The following is a 22,676-nucleotide window of genomic DNA, read 5'->3' on the forward strand; positions in this document are numbered from 1 at the left end:
ATTAAGAAGACTCAAGCGTTTAAGCTTGGGGATGCCCAAGGCATCCCCTTCTTCATCGACAACATTATCGTGTTCCTCCCCCGAAACTATATTTTTATTCGGCCACATCTTATGTACTTTGCTTGGAGCGTCGGTTTGTTTTTGTTTTTTGTTTTGTTTGAATAAAATGGATCCTAGCATTCACTTTATGGGAGAGAGACACGCTCCGCTGTTGCATATGGACAAATATGTCCTTAGGTTCTACTCATAGTATTCATGGCGAAGTTTCTCCTTCGTTAAATTGTTATATGGTTGGAATTGGAAAATGCTACATGTAGTAACTCTAAAATGTCTTGGATAATTTGATACTTGGCAATTGTTGTGCTCATGTTTAAGCTCTTGCATCATATACTTTGCACCCATTAATGAAGAAATACTTAGAGCTTGCTAATTTGGTTTGCATATTTGGTTTCTCTAGAGTCTAGATAACATCTAGTATTGAGTTTTGAACAACAAGGAAGACGGTATGGAGTCTTATAATGTTTACCATATGTCTTCTATGTGAGTTTTGCTGTACCGTTCATCCTTGTGTTTGTTTCAAATAACCTTGCTAGCCTAAACCTTGTATCGAGAGGGAATACTTCTCATGCATCCAAAATACTTGAGCCAACCACTATGCCATTTGTGTCCACCATACCTACCTACTACATGGTATTTATCCGCCATTCCAAAGTAAATTGCTTGAGTGCTACCTTTAAAATTCCATCATTCACCTTTGCAATATATAGCTCATGGGACAAATAGCTTAAAAACTATTGTAGTATTGAATATGTACTTATGCACTTTATCTCTTATTAAGTTGCTTGTTGAGCGGTAACCATGTTTCGGGGACGCCATCAACTATTTCTTGTTGGATATCATGTGAGTTGCTATGCATGTCCGTCTTGTCCGAAGCAAGAGAGATCTACCACCTTCATGGTTGGAGCATGCATATTGTTAGAGAAGAACTTTGGGCCGCTAACTAAAGCCATGATTCATGGTGGAAGTTTCAGTTTGGACATATATCCTCAATCTCATATGAGAATAAAAATTGTTGCCACATGCTTATGCATAAAAGAGGAGTCCATTATCTGTTGTCTATGTTGTCCCGGTATGGATGTCTAAGTTGAGAATAATCAAAAGCGAGAAATCCAAAATGCGAGCTTTCTCCTTAGACCTTTGTACAGGCGGCATGGAGGTACCCCATTGTGACACTTGGTCAAAACATGTGCATTGCAAAGATCCGGTAGTCCAAGTTAATTAGGACAAGGTGCGGGCACTATTAGCATACTATGCATGAGACTTGCAACTTGTAAGATATAACTTTCATAACTCATATGCTTTATTACTACCGTTGACAAAATTGTTTCATGTTTTCTAAATAAAAGCTCTAGCACAAATATAGCAATCGATGCTTTCCTCTTTGAAGGACCATTCTCTTTACTTTTATGTTGAGTCAGTTCACCTATCTCTCTCCACCTCAAGAAGCAAACACTTGTGTGAACCGTGCATTGATTCCTACATACTTGCATATTGTACTTGTTATATTACTCTATGTTGACTATTATCCATGAGATATACATGTTACAAGTTGAAAGCAACCGCTGAAACTTAATCTTCCTTTGTGTTGCTTCAATACCTTTACTTTGATTTATTGCTTTATGAGTTAACTCTTATGCAAGACTTATTAATACTTGTCTTGAAGTACTATTCATGAAAAGTCGTTGCTATATGATTCACCTGTTTACTCATGTCATCACCATTGTTATGATCGCTGCATCCACTACATATGTTTACAAATAGTATGATCAAGGTTATGATGGCATATCACTTCAGAAATTATCTTTGTTATCGTTTTACCTCGCTCGGGACGAGCGTAACTAAGCTTGGGGATGCTTGATACGTCTCCGACGTATCGATAATTTCTTATGTTCTATGCCATATTATTGATGATACCTACATGTTTTATGCACACTTTATGTCATATTCGTGCATTTTCTGGAACTAACCTATTAACAAGATGCCGAAGTGCCGCTTGTCGTTTTTCGCTGTTTTTGGTTTCAGAAATCCTAGTAACGAAATATTCTCGGAATTGGACGAAATCAAAGCCCAGGGGCCTATTTTCTCACGAAGCTTCCGAAGTCCGAAGGAGAGACGAAGAGGGGCCACGGAGGGGCCACACCCTAGGCGGCGCGGCCCCCCTTGGCCGCGCGGCCCTCGTGGTGTGGGGCCCCCGTGCCGCCTCTTGATCTACCCTTCCGCCTACAAATAGCCTCCGTGACGAAACCCCCGCACCGAGAGCCACGATACGGAAAACCTCACCGAGACGCCGTCGCCGCCGATCCCATCTCGGGGATCCAGGAGATCGCCTCCGCACCCTCGCCGGAGAGGGGAATCATCTCCCGGAGGACTCTACACCGCCATGGTCGCCTCCGGAGTGATGAGTGAGTAGTCTACCCCTCGACTATGGGTCCATAGCAGTAGCTAGATGGTTGTCTTCTCCTCATTGTGCTTCATTGTTGGATCTTGTGAGCTGCCTAACATGATCAAGATCATCTATCCGTAATTCTATATGTTGTGTTTGTCGGGATCCGATGGATAGAGAATACTATGTCATGTTAATTATCAAGTTATTATACATGTGTTGTTTATGATCTTGCATGCTCTCCGTTTCTAGTAGAGGCTCTGGCCAAGTTTTTACTTTTAACTCCAAGAGGGAGTACTTATGCTCGATAGTGGGTTCATGCCCGCATTGACACCGGGACGAGTGACGAAAGTTCTAAGGTTGTGTTGTGCTGTTGCCACTAGGGATAAAACATTGGCGCTATGTCCGAGGATGTAGTTGTTGATTACATTACGCACAATACTTAATGCAATTGTCTGTTGTTTGCAACTTAATACTGGAGGGGGTTCGGATGATAACCTGAAGGTGGACTTTTTAGGCATAGATGCAGTTGGATGGCGGTCTATGTACTTTGTCGTAATGCCCAATTAAATCTCACTATACTTATCATGTCATGTATGTGCATTGTTATGCCCTCTCTATTTGTCAATTTCCCGACTCGTAATTTGTTCACCCAACATGCTTTTATCTTATGGGAGAGACACCTCTAGTGAACTGTGGACCCCGGTCCATTCTTTTAATACTCGAAATACAAATCTGCTGCAATACTTGTTTTTACTATTTTCTCTGCAAACAATCATCTTCCACACAATACGGTTAATCCTTTGTTACAGCAAGCCGGTGAGATTGACAACCTCACTCGTTTCGTTGGGGCAAAGTACTTTGGTTGTGTTGTGCGGGTTCCACGTTGGCGCCGGAATCTCCGGTGTTGCGCCGCACTACATCCCGCCGCCATCAACCTTCAACGTGCTTCTTGGCTCCTCCTGGTTCGATAAACCTTGGTTTCTTTCTGAGGGAAAACTTGCTGCTGTGCGCATCATACCTTCCTCTTGGGGTTGCCCAACGAACGTGTGAAATACACGCCATCAATCTCCGGAGACTCCTTGTCCCACGTGTGTAAAGGTGACAGTGTGTGCACCGTGTGGGTCTCTTAGGCTATATTTCACAGAATACTTATTCACCGTTATGAATGGCATAGTGAAGTGCTTATTTATATCCCTTTATGATTGCAATGTGTTTTGTATCACAATTTATCCGTGTGCTACTCTAGTGATGTTATTAAAGTAGTTTATTCCTCCCGCACGGTGTAATGGTGACAAGTGTGTGCATCGTGTAGTACTTGGCGTAGGCTATGATTGTGATCTCTTGTAGATTATGAAGTTAACTATTGCTATGATGGTATTGATGTGATCTATGCCTCCTTTCGTAGCGTGAAGGTGACAAAGATGTGCATGCTATGTTAGTACTTGGTTTGGTTATGTTGATCCGTTGAGCACTCTAAGGTTATTTAAACATGAACATCGAATATTGTGGAGCTTGTTAACTCCGGCATTGAGGGTTCGTGTAATCCTACACGCTTAGTGGTGTTCATCATCCAACAAGAGAGTGTAGAGTCTAGCATCTATCTATTTATTCTGTTATGTGATCAATGTTGAGAGTGTCCACTAGTGAAAGTATGATCCCTAGGCCTTGTTCCTAAATATCGCTACCGCTGCTTGTTTATTGTTTTATCGCATCTGTACTTCCTGCAATATTACCACCATCAACCACACGCCAGACAAGCACTTTTCTCGGCGCCGTTACTACTGCTCATATATATTCATACCACCTCGTATTTCACTATCTCTTCGCCGAACTAGTGCACCTATTAGGTGTGTTGGGGACACAAGAGACTTCTTGCTTTGTGGTTGCAGGGTTGCATGAGAGGGATATCTTTGACCTCTTCCTCCCTGAGTTCGATAAACCTTGGGTGATCCACTTAAGGGAAACTTGCTGCTGTTCTACAAACCTCTGCTCTTGGAGGCCCAAACTGTCTACAAGAATAGAAGCACCCGTAGACATCACCGGCCTCAACGAGGACCTCGGCAATGCCGCCTCCAACCTCACCCTCATGACCAACCCTACGTTCGAGCGGGCGGTCGACTACCTCCGGCTGGAGGAACGCCGGCTGAAGGGTGTGCGCACCCGGGCGATTCACACCGCGCTATGGGCCAGCGGCAACAACGTTCTTCCTCATGGCGGAGGAGCTCCACCGGTGCCCACCCCCGCCCCTCCACACCCTGCGCCTCAGCCGCAACAACACCAAGGAGGAGGGGGCGGTGGCCGCGGCCGTCGCCGTGGCCGTGGTGGTGGCCGTGGCGGTGGCAACAACGGCGGCCCTGGCATCGTCGGTCCGCGCCCCGGGTACTCACACCCCACTCCGCCGTGGGCGGGCGGACACAACCCCTGGACGGGGGTCGTGCACGCCTACACCATGCCCGTTCCGCGCCCCCCCGTCCCCGGCACCATCGGCCCCCGTCCGCCGACGCACCAGGCCTTCATCACCGCGCCACCGCAGGCTCCAGCCGGCCTGCCCTACGCTCCCGCCTACGGCGGCATGATGCCGCCGGCCCCGACGGCCCACTGGGACCCCGCGCTGTACACCGCCCTTCAGCACACCCCCTCGCCAGGCGCTTACTCTAGCGGTGGCGACTGGTTCATGGACACCGGAGCCCCCGCACACATGGCTGCTCACCCGGGTAACCTTTCCACTTCATCTCCGACATCCACTTCCTCTCGCATCATCGTCGGTAACGGTGCTGGTCTTCCCATCTCTCATATTGGCTCCACTCATTTTCCTTCTAATTCCACACCATTGTCTCTTAATAATGTCTTAGTTTCACCACATCTTGTTCAGAATTTAGTTTCCGTCAAAACTCTTTCTCGTGATAACTCTGTAATCGTGAAATTTGACGAGTTTGGTTTTTCTGTAAAGGACGCCCGTACCCGGATGGTTTTGCACCGCTGTGAGAGTCCCGGCGACCTGTACCCCGTTCAGCCGTCTCCCTCCACTCACGCTGTACCTCGGGCGCTCTCTGCCGGCGTCGATCTTTGGCACGCTCGTCTTGGCCATCCCAGCTCCACCTCGCTTCGACAAATAATGAGAGGCTTTTCTTTTTCATGTAATAAACTGGCGGCTCACTCTTGCGATGCCTGCCGACTAGGCAAACATGTTCGGCTTCCTTTTAGTACTTCATCCACAGTTGCATCTCTTCCTTTTCAATTACTTCATAGTGATGTATGGACGTCCCCTATACCGAGTCATTCTGATTTTCTTTATTATCTCGTTATTCTCGATGATTTTTCTCACTTTGTCTGGACTTTTCCTCTTCGTAAGAAATATGACGTCGCCTCGACACTCACCGCCTTTTATTCTTATGTGTCTACGCAGTTCGGTCGCCCCATCCTCGCCTTCCAAACTGACAACGGCAAGGAGTTCGACAACACCACCATCCGCACCCTTCTCTCCAACCACGGCACCATATTCCGCCTAACTTGCCCATACACCTCCCAGCAGAACGGCCGTGCCGAGCGCGTCCTACGCACCCTTAATGACTGTGTCCGTACCCTCCTGTTCCACGCTCACATGCCCCCCCAGTTCTGGCCGGATGCCCTCTCCACCGCCACCCTCCTACTCAACCTACGCCCGTGTCGCCCTCGCTGGAATTACACACCACATAACCTCCTGTTTGGCTCACCCCCCTCATATGACGGTCTCCGCATTTTCGGTTGTCGTTGTTTTCCTAGTACCGCTGCCACCACCCCTCATAAACTCGCCCCTCGCTCCATTCTGTGTGTCTTTCTCGGTTACCCGGCTAACACCAAAGGCTACCGTTGCTATGATCCGGTCTCTCACCGCGTCATCACGTCTCGGCACGTTTACTTTGATGAGCACTGTTTTCCCTTTGCACAGGAACAGGTGCGGACTTCTCCTCCCGCGACTGACAGTCCGTGTCAACACCCGGATTTTTAAGTCCAGATGCCTATTATGCCATTCATCGCAATCCCAGGAATATTGTTTTTGCGAGATATAATAGATTGATATCACAACACATCATTCATTACAACACATAATCGTCTTACAACAAAGGATCACATGATCCAATCTCATTACAATAGTAGATGATCTATTGATCAATTACAAAACACATAGCGGAAGCGAAGTAGTAGCGGTCGTGGTCCATCTATTCCACAGCAACCGTTGACGTCGGGAGTGATCCTAGTTGTCGTAGACGTCCTGCTGTCCTTCTTCCGGGTTCTGGTACTCCTCTTCATAGTCTGGCCATTTGAATAGCCAGGGACACAGCCGTGAGTACTTTAAAGTACTCGCAAACTAATACTAATGTAAATACTATCAACTATAGTTAGGGGTTTCTAAGCTCTAGTTTCATTTGCATAAAGCCAGTTTTATTTCATAAGCACTTTAGTAAACCAAAACCTCTTCATTTGCTAACTAACTCATGTGGGAACATTAGTGTCATTCCCACAACTCTGTTGTGATCCAATTCAAAGTCACCATTTCAAGTTCAAATCACAAGTCACCCTTCACATGTCACATTTTTGAAAATGGTCTGATGACGGAACAGTATGGCCTTTCCAATCGTCCGTAACCGTGGACGCGGCTATTCGAATAGATCTACACTCGGCAGAGGTCGTACACTTGTGCCACAACATTTGCAATAATCCGTCGTGGTTAATCGGCCTCTGATTTACCACACTCCGTGTGCGGACTACCAACCATAACCTTTCACTTACATACCCTAGTATAGGCACCTCTCCCCATGAGCTTGGCCTCCCGGTGAAAACCAACTGTTAACCCGGGAACTGCACAGGGCTTGGGCCGGACATTCACCTCGTTTCACGTCATTCCTCATCATTTCTTTTGTTGTAGAGGCAGCCTCCAGCCTTACCCCGATGACGCTTGTTTAGAGGGAACCCATACTAAGATACATAAACTTCTAGTTAAGCCTTACCCATTTCAGGTATTGTGGGGGTACTTGTAAAATTGGAATGGTATCGCATCCGAACCCAACCATCAGTTTTGGTAAAATTCACCAAGTCATTCACAGATCATATTCACCTTCAAAATCTTTCAATAGAATGACTCATCATTCCAAGGTTTTCAAAGTCATTTCATTTCACAAGTTCCCAACTAGAGTAGTCACTTTTAATTTAGCACTAGCATCTATGTAGGAGGGGTGCTAAGTACTTTGCTTTGCTTCTAGGCTAACCTTGATACTCTTGTACTAATCCAGTACTAACCAAGTGAATCATAAATCAAAAAGTACTTTGATAAAACAAAAGTAAATAAAGCTTGTAAAGTAAAACTGGGAAATAGGATCATAGCATAAAGTAAAATGGGGTAATGCCTTGCTCATGGTGAGCTTTGCACTTTGCAAGAGTATTATCTTGCAAGAATATTAGCTTGTAACAATATAACTTGCATTAGTCTAGCTTGCCTTGGTTGGCGTATTGATCAAAGTGGTCTTCTTCTCCTTCTTCTTGGTAGAATACCTCCTCCTCTTGATAGTCTCCGGTACTAGCGTCTATAAACGAATACGAGGATACAATCACCAAACAATTCATTGGCTATTCCAAACATCACATATATTCACACAAACTATTTTATTCACACAATTAATACAATTTGGTGCATTGGTGGTATTGTTTTGAGGAAGAATAATTTCCTCTCATTTTATATGTAAATGATAGTTTCCATATTGTTCTTGAGGAATAATTTCCTCTCATTGAATCTTCTTTAAGATTTAATTTCTCAAACCATCACACATGAATTTATGTTGACCTTAGTCAACCATTCATCATCATCATTTGAGAAAATGATTTAAAGGAGGTAGGAGTACCTCATACCATTTAATAATGCCTATTATGATTTAAAATCTCCAAGTATTTCATGTGAGAGTATTTGACCAGGGGTTCAAACTTCATATGAAAGTACTTGGGACAAGATTTAAATGAAGTGAAACACCTCATATAATTTACACAAGTTAAACTAGCATCACTCATTACTATTAAGTGGGTAAATGTGTTGTTTTCTTATTTAGGAAAAATAATTTCCTCTCATACTAAATAAGGTGTTACTTTTAATTACTTAGAGAAATAATTTCCTCTCATTATCTTAGAAGATTTAATTTCTCTTATGAATAATATATGACCTAGGTTGACCAAAGTCAACCTCTTCACACTTATCATTTAAGAAAATGATTTAAATGAGGTGAACACCTCATACCTTTTAATCCTAACATGGTAAAGATTTAATATCATCAACAATTCATGTGAGACCTAAATGACCAGAGTCTCTACCTCATTTGGAATTGGTGGTGACAAGATTTAAATGAGAGAAACACTCCCATAAGATTTAAATTTTTGTTGGAACAATTTAAATGTTACTATGGCAAACATTTAATATTTTTGAGTGAGCAACTATGAGACCAAGCAACCAGGGGCATCACCTTACTTCATACAACTTGAGAAGATGATTTAAATGAGGTGCTATACCTCATAGATTTGAATTCCTAATATTTGAAATAATTTAAATGGGCTAGTATTGACTACATAGCCAATATTCTGCTTCTAGCCCATGATCATATACAGTACCCATATCATATTTTTACATAATCAATTAGAGTATTTGAAATGTGAATTTTGAGAGGTGGAATCTCCTCAAAATTCAAAAGGGTTGATTTTTAATAATTGTTTGATGTTTGAAAAGCTACTGCTTTGTTATTTTTACTATTCAAAATCTACAACATATTTTGATTTGAATCCAGTGTGGTTGGATGGGGCTTTTCATGAGCTTTCTAAATATATAAAATTTGTAAAATTTGGCTCAGTAGATTTGTCCCTATTAAATTTTGAAACTAGTATCAGATTGCAAAATAATTCTACTCTGGCAATTTTGAATTTAAACGGTGGGTCGGCGGGAAACGGTATCGGGCCGAGAGAGGGAAAAGGTTTGGGCCGGCCCAGCTAACGCTTCACACGTAGCGGGCCGTCCGACGAGGTGGGGCCCGGGCGTCGCTGAGTTTTAAAACGCCGAAGCGGTACGTGAATGAGGGCCGTTAGATTAGAGGGAGGATCGACGGTCCAGAGTCATCCTCGTCGGGGACGAGCTCCGACGAGCTCTAACCCTAGCCGGCGGCAGAGGGGTCGCGGCGAGGGGCTTACAGGCGTCCGGCGGGGTCGGCGAGGCGGGCAATCGACGTTGTCGATGATGACGAGTCGAAGGAGGGTCGCAGCAGCTCCGGGGGTGCTCGGGATTGTCGGCGGCGTCGAGCTACTGCAGCGGCGGGCTCCGGCCAAATTCCGGCGAAGGAGGAGTGAATCGGAGATGGGAAGAGGTCGAGGAGGTTCAGGAGGGAGAGGAGAACTGGTTGGTGTGCAGAAATCGTCGCGGAGGGGTCTCCTTTTATAGGTTAAAGGGGGTGGCCGTGGCGCTCGGGGCAGGTCGACGGCGAGATCGCCGTTCCAGGGTAGCGAAGGGGCGAGGGATGGGCTCGTCGTGTAGGCGACATCGTGGTGGTGCTGACGCACTTCGTGGCGAGGCCAGAGATGGAGTGGTCACGTCGTCCTCTTCCTCGCGTCATGGCAGTACGGGGGCGGACGTTCGTCGTCCGTGACGACGGCTACAGGTCGAGCGCGTCCAAGTGGAGTTGTCCAGTCGGTAGCTGACGTCTAGGTGAGCGTGCACGCGCCAGGGGAGAGGGAGGGGAGTGCTGGGTCGACGGGGCGAGGTGATGTCCTGGCGCGCTCCGGGGCGTCACCATGCGCGTCCTGGCGCGCGTGGGCGTCTCTGGGCGTGTCTGGGCGTGCAAGTCCTGGGCTGTGCAGGTGTTGTCTCGGTCAATGGCATGCATGGTCGTGGTCAGTGGGGTGAGGGCAAGCTAGGTGACATGCTGAGGCGACCTGGATGGGAGAGGAGAGGGGGTGAGCATGGTGTGTGTCATGGTGGCCGGCATGGTCAGGTTTTGGTCAAGTTGGTCCAAGGCAAGGGCTGGCAGGGCTTGGCAGTGATGCAGAGGGGTACAGGGATGCAGAGGGAGTGCAGGGTTGGACTTGGTCCTCTCCAAAACCCAGCATGGGCTCACATAGATACCCTGCCTGCAAGGTGTTTGTTGTAATGGCCGCAAGAAATAAAGTTTTCAAATTTTGGAAATTCCTTTGGTGGATCTCAATCATATAATCATAGAGATATGAAGGTGGTGGTGGTGTTCATTTTGGTGAAGATTTGCAAAGTTTCAAAAAGTGGATCATCTTCTCTTTAATTCAAAGTCTCCACTTGTCAACACTATACTGGTCAACCTGGTCAACATTAGGTATGGTGGTCAACATGAAAGTTGTTCACCTTCATATGGTATTGGATGACATGGTCATAGTTGACCAAGTTTGGTTGAAGAAAAGTCAAAGCCAGAGGGGTAAAGAGGGGATCATGTTAAAAATCACACAAATGACCATCATCACATGTGAGATGGTTTTGAGATTTCCTTTGATTTGATTCTTGTTTATTTGATGCAATTGTGTTTTTTTATCATATATAAGTATTTTACAAACCATAGATCAAGCAATGGTGGCCTTGGTTGAAGATTTGCAAATTTGGCTAAGTGTATGTGAGTGAATTTTGGGGATTCTCTCCCTATTTGATTTCTCCCCATTTGAGTTGACTTTTGTTGACTCTAAAGTGGTTCTTATTAGTTTAGAACATTTTCCAACCATTGAAACCAATTCAAATGGTCTTGCTCAAAGATTTGCAAAAATGGCCATAACACATAAGAGGTGATGTGTCATATTTCATTAATCTTGTAAATTGTTCCTCTTGTTTCACTTGGACATGGGTTAGGGTCAATTTAGGGTTATAATAGGTTGAGAAATGGTTTCCTATCATTTGGTCAAGGTTTAGAGTCCTAGGTCAAAGATTTGGTGAAATGGCTATGTGGCACATATGCTTCCATGCATATGTTTAATTTGATTTTAATTTTGACTAGACTTGACCCAATTGGTGTTGTTGAGTGTTGAAATGGTATATGGAAGTGATCCATTCATTTACCACAAGTACTAGGGTCAATATTCTTAATTTCCCAAATTTGCTATTTTACTCTCATATGCCTCTATGACATTTTTAGTTTCTTTTTAATTTCTTTGGAAATCACTTGGAATTGGTTTGATAGGTACTAGGTAAGGTGTATGAAGATTTTCAAAACCTCTAAGCAAAGTAGAAAGGCTTAGGGTAAAGTTTTATAAATATAGCCCTAGGCACATATGCCTCTATCTTATTTAATTTCTTTTTATTTCATTATAACTAATATGGTGAGAAGAGGGGTGAGGTTTAGGGTTTAGTGGGATTCACAATGGTTCACCACCATTTAGCATAAATAATAAAGGTAGGGTTCAAGATTTACCTATTAGGGCTATAGGTCCCCATATGTCTTTCATTTTATTTTGGGTTTCTCAAAATATATCCAAAATGATTTCTGGAGAAGATTAGGGTTTAAGGTTTTTCTTATTTGATTTCTTTCTCTTTTATTTTATTGGGTGGTGACTTTCACTTGATCACTTTAGGGTTTTAGGGTTTAGCACATAAGCATAATAACACTCATCAGGGCAAAACACAAGATTTAAACCAGATCTATATGTATCAATCTTATTTTAATAAAAGTTTTTGTTGGTTCCAAAATTTGGAACTAGTGAAATTCATTTTGTTTGTTTTGAAATTTTTGGGTTGTTACAGTCCGCGGCGTCGCGGCCCTACCTTGGTGGAGGTCCCTGGCTCGGCAGCGCCCCCGCGCGCTCCCTCTACTACAGCTGTGACGCCCCCCGTGACGCCCTCGAGCACTGCCTCGGGCTCACACGAGGCGCCCTCGAGCCCCGCCTCGGGCGCCACTGCCTCACCCCCGACACCGCCCGCGTCGCCCTCGAGCACAGCCTCGGGCACCGCCGTGTCATCCTCGGGCACCGCTGCGTCCTCGACCGCGTCGCCCTCGAGCCCGAGCTCGGGCGATGCCTCGCCTCCGGCCCCGCCTCCACCTCCTCCACCACCAGCGACGGGCCCCCTCACGCGCGCCCGTGCGGGGATTCGCGTCCCAAGTACGCGGTACCCCTCGGACGAGTACGTCTGCACCGCGTCGACTTCCGCGCCTACACCAGTCCTACCGTCGCCCCTGCCCGCCTCTTCCCGGGCCGCTCTCCGCGACCCGCAGTGGTTTGCGGCCATGCATGACGAGTTCGACGCTCTGCAGCGGAACCAGACATGGACGCTTGTTCCCCGCCCCCTCACGCCAACATCATCACCGGGAAGTGGGTCTTCAAGCACAAGTTCCATCCGGACGGTACCCTCGACCGCCACAAGGCGCGGTGGGTGGTTCGCGGTTTTCGCCAGCGCGCCGGCGTCGACTTCACCGACACCTTCGCCCCGGTTGTCAAGCCCGGGACGATCCGCACCGTTCTTCAGCTCGCGGTCTCCCGCGCATGGCCCGTGCATCAGATGGATGTCTCCAACGCCTTTCTTCACGGCCATCTCGAGGAGCAGGTCTTCCGCCGCAGCCCACTGGGTTCGTCGACAGCGCCCACCCCGACCATGTGTGCCTGCTCTCGCGCTCGTTATACGGGCTCAAGCAGGCCCCACGCGTCTGGTACCAGCGCATCGCAACGTTTCTTCACGAACTCGGCTTCCGCTCCACCCGCTCCGATGCATCGCTGTTCGTGTACAACAACGGCGCCACCACCGCGTACCTGCTGCTCTACGTCGACGACATCATCTTAATGGCCAGCTCCACGGACCTATCTGCGCCAGCTCACCGACCGTCTTCGCGCTGAGTTTGCCCTCAAGGACTTGGGGCCTCCGCACTACTTCCTCGGCATCGAGGTCGTACGTCGCACCGACGGCTTCTTCCTTCATCAGCGCAAGTACGCCCATGAGCTCCTGGACCGCGCCGGTATGCTTAATTGCAAACCCGCGGCCACGCCTATCGACACGAAGTCCAAGCTCTCCGCCACAGATGGTTCCTTGGCCACGGACGCGTCATCTTACCGCTCCATCTTCGGTGCCTTGCAGTACCTCACCCTGACTCGCCCCGAGCTTCAGTATGCTGTTCAGCAAGTGTGCCTTCACATGCACGCTCCGCGGGATCCTCATTGGGCTGCGGTCAAGCGGATCCTCCGCTACATTCGTGGTACCATGGACTTCGGTCTCTCTCTCCACGCCTCCAGCGCCACGGACATCGTCGCCTACTCGGATGCCGATTGGGCAGGCTGCCCCGACACGCGTCGCTCCACGTCTGGCTACTGCGTCTACTTCGGCCCTTCGCTCATCTCCTGGTCGTCTAAGCGACAGCCCACGGTATCTCGCTCCAGCGCCGAAGCGGAGTACCGGGCTGTTGCTAACGCGGTTGCTGAGGTCTCCTGGCTGCGGCAACTCCTCGTTGAGCTCTCATGTCCCGTCGCCAAAGCCACCGTGGTCTACTGCGATAATGTCTCCGCCGTCTACCTCTCCGCCAACCCGGTTCACCATCGCCGCACCAAGCATATTGAGCTGGACATGCACTTTGTTCGGGAACAGGTGGCCCTTGGACACATTCGAGTACTTCATGTGCCCACCTCCCAACAATTTGCGGATATCATGACTAAGGGTCTCCCTACAGCATCTTTTGAGGAGTTCCGGTCCAGTCTATGCGTTCGACCAGGCGACGCTTCGACTGCGGGGGGGGGGGGGGGGGTGTAGATACATATCTTGTATATCCGGATGTGTATCCTCTGTAGTTATTGTATAGCGATACATATCCTTGTATTTACTATTGGGCCCGCCTCCTTCCTCGTATAGTCGAGGACGTGACCTATATATGTACCGCCATATGCATCCGATCAATACATCGAGCATTGCATCTCTCTCTACAATGGCGACCGCGGAAGAGGCGTGGAAGGCACTGCAGGAGATGTTCGCGTCTCGCTCCAGGGCACACATCGTCCAGCTGCGTGTGCAGCTCGCCACGACACAGAAGGGCGACATGTCGATGGCCGAGTACTACCACCGCATGAAGAATCTGGCCGACACCATGTCGTCGATCGGCCAGCCACTCAGCTCCGCTGAGATCGTCTCCTACATGCTCGCCGGCCTCGGCGACGACTACGACAACCTCATCACAACGCTCACCTCCCGCACCGAGGACGTCTCCATCGGTGAGCTCTATGCTCATCTCATGAGCTACGAAGCCCGTCACCCGACCCGCGACCAGATCTGGTACAGACTCCTATGGGGTTGATTCAAACTGGTACCTCGACACCGGAGCAACCGATCACCTCACGAACGACGTCGACAAACTGAACATGCGTGAAGCCTACAAGGGTAACGATCATGTGCAGGTGGCCAACGGTAATTGTCTTTCCATTGCGCATGTTGGTACATCTGTTCTACCTAGCTCATCCCGTTCCTTGCATCTCAAAGATGTCTTGCACGTTCCAAACATTAGCAAAAATCTACTATCTGCTCACAAACTTGCTGATGATAATAATGTGTTTCTCGAAATTCACCCTCGTTTTTTCTCCATTAAGGATCGAGCCACGAGGGCAGTGCTGGTGGAAGGTAGATGTCATGGCGGGCTATATCCTGTTCCACCAATCTCCCGCAACCGACAAGTCCACCTCGCCAAGCCATCACGGGAGATTTGGCACAGGAGATTAGGGCACCCCGCGGCACCCATCGTTCAAGCCATCCTTTCTTCCAACAAGTTAGAGTCGTCAACGAATAAAATTGTGCACGTCTGTGATGCATGTCAACATGCCAAAGTGCACCAACTTCCTTATAGTCTTTCTAGTCGTGTGTCTACCAAACCTCTCGAGCTTGTTCACTCCGATGTTTGGGGTCCTGCAATAAAATCAGTAGGAGGCTATAGCTACTATGTTAGTTTCCTAGATGATTATAGTAAGTTCACTTGGGTTTACTTGTTGAAACACAAGTCTGATGTAGAACAAGTTTTTTTATCAATTTCAAAGTCGTGTTGAGAAATCTCTTGGAACCAAAATTTTGGCTGTTCAAACAGATTGGGGTGGCGAGTACCAAAAATTGCATCGATACTTCTCTAACATTGGCATCACTCATCGTGTCTCTTGCCCCCATACCCACCAGCAGAATGGTGCCATAGAACGCAAACATCGCCACCTTGTTGAGACCGCTCTTGCTCTCCTTGCACAATCTCACGTTCCACTTCGTTTTTGGGATGAAGCTGTTCTTACCGCTTGTTTTTTGATTAATCGCATGCCTAGCCGAGTCATCAAAAATCAAACACCCATCACAAAGTTGCTCCATACTCCACCCGACTACACTTCCCTTCGCGTCTTCGGATGCGCATGTTGGCCAAACCTTCGATCATATAACCTACATAAACTCTCTTTTCGCTCGAAACTTTGTGTTTTTCTTGGTTACAGTCCATTGCACCGTGGCTACAAGTGCCTTGATCGACAAACCAGTCGCATATACATCTCAAGGGATGTTGTATTTGATGAACACGTGTTCCCTTTTTCTACCATGTCATCCTCAACTATCACGCCACTCACAGAATCCTCCATCCTTCTTCCTGAGCAGGACACAGATTTATCTCATGCACATGGACTGACTAACCGTGCTACTGATCCCTTTGCTTCAGTATTTCCTGCTTCAGGTACCACTGACGTCTCTGTCGAAGCCCCGGTGCACCTCCCTGGTCGTTACGTCGATCACACGACTGGGTCATCGCTACATGAGTCATGCCCATCCAGATCGTCTCCCGGCGGACGCGCCCCTGCTGGACCGTCCTCCTCTGATCACGACATCAGCTCACCTGACGCTCCTACACCGCCCACAGCTGCTGACTCTCCTGGGCCGGCGTCACCGCCCGGCCTCGCCTTCGACAGCATCACCATCCGCTCGTGATGACTCGCCTGGCGCTGCTCCTATTGTGCATCCAATGGAAACTCGCTTCCGTCAGAACAAGGTTCAGCCTCGTAAGTTATATGATGGGATTATTCTCTATGATTCCAAGAAGAGAGCATTTTCTGCTGAACCAGTTTCGCATGTTCAAGCGCTCACATGTCCATCTTGGAAGGCTGCCATGGACACGGAGTATTCAGCGCTGATGAAGAACAATACCTGGAGGTTGGTTCCTGCTCCTCCTGGACAGCACGTGATCAGTTGCAAATGGATCTTTAAGCTCAAAAACAAGGCAGATGGCACTATTGAGCGGCACAAGGCTCGATTGGTGGCTCGAGGTTTTACACAGCAATATGGTGTTGACTATACAGACACATTCAGTCCGGTCATAAAACCAACCACTGTCCGCCTAATCCTTGCCATTGCTGTCTCCAAAGGATGGCACCTGCGTCAAATTGACATTCAAAATGCGTTTCTGCATGGTGACATTCAAGAAGAAGTCTACATGACTCAGCCACCTGGTTATGTTGATCCAACTCAACCTGGCTATGTATGTCGGCTCCAAAAGTCCCTGTATGGGCTTAAACAAGCACCCCGCGCCTGGTACTCGAAGCTGAGCATGAAACTGCAGGAACTGGGTTTTATTCCCTCTCGCGCTGACAATTCGCTGTTCATCTTCACCTCCGCTATCGTCACCATATACATGCTTATCTATGTGGACGACATCATTATTGTTGGTTCTCGTCAGAGTGCAGTTGACAATCTGTTGGTTCAGCTTCATGTTGCGTTTGCTGTTAAGGATTTAGGGCCCCTCCATTACTTCCTGGGCATGGAGGTTCAGTCTATCTCGGATGGAATTGCCCTTACCCAGCGAAAATATGCCACGGACCTGCTGCGTCGCGTCAACATGCATACCTGCAAGTCGGTTACTACTCCAATGTCTTCAGCTGACCGTCTCAGTAAGGACTCCGGCGTCCCTCTTTCTGGCGATGATGTCTTCTTATATCGCAGCACACTAGGCGCTCTTCAGTACCTCTGTCTCACACGGCCGGATATTGCTTTTGCTGTCAACAATCTTGTCAATTCCTTCAATGCCCAACTGATGTCCACTGGGCGGCTGTCAAACGCATCTTGCGTTACGTTCAGGGCACTCTTGATCTTGGCCTTTCTCTTCATCGGTCACCCTCTACCGCGCTCAGTGTTTACTCGGATGCCGACTGGGCTGGTTCTCTCGACGATCGTCGGTCCACGGGGGGCTATGCGGTGTTCTTTGGTCCCAACCTCGTCTCGTGGAGTTCTCGTAAACAGCCTACAGTCAGTCGATCAAGTACGGAGGCTGAGTACAAGGCAATCGCAAACGCTACTGCTGAAACGGTTTGGTTGCAGTCCGTGTTGAAGGAGTTGCGCATTTTTCAGCATGCGCCGCCGACGCTTTGGTGTGACAATTTGGGTGCCACGTTTCTCAGTGCTAATCTGGTGTTTCACGCTCGAACAAAGCACATACAGATTGATTTTCATTTCGTCAGAGAAAAGGTGGCGGCAGGAACACTCAAAGTTCAGTTTATTCCCTTTCGGGATCAGCTCGCTGATATATTCACAAAAGCGCTTGGTCGGGAAGCACTTGATCGTTTAAAGTTCGATCTCAATCTGGTGCATACCAGTCTGGATCGAGGGGGCTGTTAAACAAGCAAATCAGTCGAGATAGGAGCAGTCCCACCGTGTCTTGTATCACACGTATAGGGAGTTGAGATAGATACAATTAGTTAGAGTTGTTGTATCAGATTAGATCTAACTACCTTGATGTATATCCTGTAAACTTCGGACTATATATACATGATGACCCGATGCTATTTGGCACGGCAAACTAATCTCTCTCCCTTGTTACTTTTATAGAGGTTTCATTCCTCCCTATACCATTTGAGTGGGGGTTTTTGAATACCTCTTGAGTTATTTGGGAAGCTTGTTACTCTTGGGTTTGTGGAGAACATTAGGCATTTAGAATTAATCGAAAGCTTCAGGACATGAATTAGGTACAATTTTTTTTTGTAAAGGCAAGAGTTTTCCTGAAGATCTACCCTCTTACTGGAAGAGTTAGCGTTGTGTTGACAAAGCTCATGGAGAAGAAAGCTAGGTCTTGGCGATCATGTGAACTTTGTTTGTAGTAGCCTCGCCAATAGAGAGTAGATTCCTCCCCAGGAATTGAACTTCGGGATACGCCATTGATTCATTGCGTGCTTCCACTTTAATTATTTCTTTCCTATCCACTTTACTTCTGCTTAGTTTACGTCTATCATTGCTTAGCTTGTTTGCTACAATAATGTTTTCAGATAGGTTGGCTCACGTAGTTGCATGCTAGTGAACCTCTATATCCAGACTTCCCTAAAAACGACAAACTGATTAGAAATTATAGTCGCATATTGATCCTCCTCTAGTCGACATCTTTGATCCTTCAATTGGTATCTGAGAATAGGATTATCATGGAAATATTTACCGCCTAGAGACTAAAGATTTCTATGGATGTAGCAAATAAAGTGGAGGAGGTTAGAGGCCCAACTCGAGGCTTTGCGAGAAATCCTTAGAATCACCTTACGTCGCGGATCACCCTGCAGTGAAGGTTTGTATCCGTACTAATATGAAATGGCCTCCCATTATGCTGCCTCATAGCAAACCTTTGCATTTAGCTCATTCTGCCCCACACCTTTACTTGATGGAACTCAGTATCCTAATTGGAAAGCTCTTTCGAGATTCATCTGTGTGGTCATAAGCGGACCCAGATTTTTTTTTGAAACCTGGGCAAAATAGGCTTAGTGTGCTAATTTTGTATCAAATACATATGAAATAGGGACAAAAATAAGCCTGCCGGCCGGCCGGAAGCCTGGGCGGCTGCCCGGGCAACAGGGATGCTAGATCCGCCTATGTGTGTGGTACTAACTTTCATTTGTAGGAAAGTATTTGTATGGTTGTGATCCTAAGGATCCGGGAATCTCACTCCCACAAAATAAGAGAGTGTCAGTTCACCTATCAAGCTCTTAGAATCCTCCTCAAGTCCCTCTTTGCCAACAATCTTCAACATCGTTCGCCTTTATGATACCACAATGGTGTTTGGATGTTCTAGAATTCTCACATGAAGGCAATTAAAGCATATGGTCATGCAAACCTGTAATTTTCAAGATTAAGATGGATTTATATGCCAAGGAGCAAGATGAGTCCCCAAAGCTTTTTACCTAGTATCAATTACCTTGTCGTTGGGGGGTCTAATTAAGGATTTGCATGCGACCATGTGGATAATGAGTATTTTCTTCGGTCTGTCACACCAACTCATTTGAACATGGTGTTTCATATTCAATAAATAACGGACTACGGTACCCTCAGCCCGATGGTGTTTACTATTTTCGTCACCCATGAAAGCATGGAAATGGATCCTAATTAAGATGATGCTTATTAATCTCCAAGTGACAAAAAATAAGATATGATGCGCGGGGGGGGGTGTGCTGGCCTGATCTAGTCGAAGTCGATGAAGCATTTTACCTGGTAATGACCACGGGACACCTCATATTAGGACCAATATGGCACTCATAGTAAATTTGATGTTAAAGCAAGCAAAATTCAAGTGATGGAAAGAGGAGTCACGAGAGTGAATGAGATGTATCTCATAGCAAATAGGTATGGGAAGATGTTTGGCAAGAGGAAGAAAGGAAAGATCTTCTCCAAAAATTCAATTACTCCGAAGAGGTATTGCTAAAATTGTGGTGATGACAAATACTTCATCGCTGAGTATCGAGATCCCAAGAAGATGAGAAATAAGTCAAGAATAAGAAATAATATGATTACACGAAGAATCACTTCTACAATAACAACAAGCCGTTCAAGAAGGACAAGAAAGCCAAGACCTTCGTATGAAAACAGTACAATTATGATGCCTCTGACCATAACAAAAGAAGCTGGGATTGCCAGGCTAGCCATTTGCATAACATCCAAGCTCATCTACTTCAACAACTAAAATGAGTGTCCCCATTTGCCTCATGGAAAGGGAAAACAAGGTGCACACACCTATATTAACTAATGGAACTCCCGTTCCTTGTGATGCGAACATAGATGAAGGTAGTAACAGTGAGATGGTTGAAGAATATATATTGGAACTCCATGAATTATGAATGCTCTTGGTCGTACCATTGCTGAGCGTTTAAAAGGCCTCCTTACTGGACTAATAATATTTCATCATGAGTTACTAGAAAATTTGCATCCGTACTACCATTAGGATGTTGCGTTGTTGCAAAGGCTGGATGTAATTGGTATCTTTCAATATTAATATATTCTCTTTATCGAAAAAGAAAATTTGCAGGACCTCTTAATATAAGAAAAAAGATGCATGAAAGTCTTAAGGGTGAGATCCACCAAGAGAAGGAGAAGATGATAAAAATGGGTATGATTTTCACAAGGAAAGGAAGAGACGTCGTACATAATGCTTGAAATGCTAAAAGGTTTCAAGGAAGCAAGAGTGGATCGCGTGTCAACTCATGAGAAACTTAATGATTTTAAGTACCTCAATAATATCTCCAAAGTCATCAAGGGGGAACTCATGAAACTCAAGTTATCCCACGAGAAACTTCAACATTCTCATGAAATTTTGGCCTCTCCCTCTGCTGGCTTCTCTAATATTATTGATGTTGATGCTTGTGTCACAATTTTTTATTTTAATTAAAAAAATCGATGAAAGTGCTAGATTGAAAGATCAACAAGATAGATGCTTAATCTCATTCTTTGATCCAAGGTGCGAGAACCCTCAATGATCAACTGAGCAAGCAAAGGGAAATATTTACTAAAAAAAAACTTGTTTTATTCCCGAGTTCAGTGACAAGCCAAAAAGCTTGGTTGCCTCATTGGTACACCAAGATAAATTATTTCTGCAAATTAAACACGAAGGAATTGTTGGAGATAATATTGAGAGGTGGGGCTAGTAGGAGCTATCCCACTCTCATTTGGCGTGTGGTGCCTTTGATCGTGATCAAGCAATGAACTATAAGTCCCGGTGACTAACACAAAATGACCCATCATGTACTGGGTACCTAAAACCAATGTCTGATCTTGTTTTGTTGGACTATGGTTGAGGTGACAATAGTTGGTTGATCGATTGTGGATACACCAGTTATATGAATTGATGCAAAGCAATGCTCGACAAAATCTCGGAAGAATCACAGCCAATCCAAGTATTGTGTTCATTGACAACGCAGAACGAAATGCGTCAGGGTTATATAAAATTATTTTCACGATTATTTATTTAATCATTTGACTGCAATGTACAGTCTCTTATGCAACTTTGCACATTCGGATACAATTGCCTTTTTATTCTTGTTTGCTGTGACCATCTTTACAAAGGACAAATTCCTGTAGGAAAAATGTACTTTTTAGGGGAATTGAAAACTGTATTGCCCGTCTCACTTTTTGATCGCCATCTACAGTAAAAATCACAGACGTATAGAAACCGCTTCACTCACTCATCTTTGGCGATAGGCGGCGGTGCCCCAGGTCCCAAAACACAACCGGCGTGGGTGTTGGCCCGCTCTTCTTCCGCTTGCCGCTCCGCGGTAGGAAGGGGAGGGGACCCGTTCCTTTCGTTTGTAGTTTATGGTTTATCTGTTGTGGTGCGTCGTTGGGATGGTGGAAGCGACATCGGATGAATAAATCTTCCTCAAATCCACTCCTATACCGGCAACAACCTTCATGGCGGCGTCTCGGAGTTGATGGCACCGTGTGCTTGTCGATCCTTCAGATCGGCGGCTTGGTCTTCTCGTCTTTCTTTGGATCTGACGAGATCTGTTTCTCGACGTGTCGCCAACGTTCGTCGTTATCCACGACGGCGCTGGGGGCCGGAGCGAGGTGGTTTTTCTGGAGCGAAGATGTTGGTCCGAAGGTGGTGCATATGTCGTTCTTCTCCGACTTCGTTGATGGGAGGCGGCGAATCTTGGTCCAAGATAGCACGGGGACGCCTCCCGGTCGATGTGCCACAACAACATGTGCCTCGCTGCTTGCAGCAGGCTTGTTCGTCGACTCACAAAACCTCGTTGGGGATGGTGCTTTATTGGATCTTCCGATGGTGGAGGTTTGGCGTCTTTTCCGGTGTCTGATCCGTCTCGGTGACGCTAGAGTTGGGCGGCGGCCGCTGGCTACGGTGGTTGCATCAAACCCTAGGGATTGTTTTGTATTTTTCGATCATTTAGGATTTTATCTGGGGATTTTATCTGTAAATTCAGGACAATCACTTTATCCCGATTTATCTTTTAGTTTCCACATATGTTGCTTCAT

This window comes from Lolium rigidum, chromosome 5, assembly GCF_022539505.1.
Source record: "Lolium rigidum isolate FL_2022 chromosome 5, APGP_CSIRO_Lrig_0.1, whole genome shotgun sequence".
Taxonomy (NCBI): Eukaryota; Viridiplantae; Streptophyta; class Magnoliopsida; order Poales; family Poaceae; genus Lolium; species Lolium rigidum.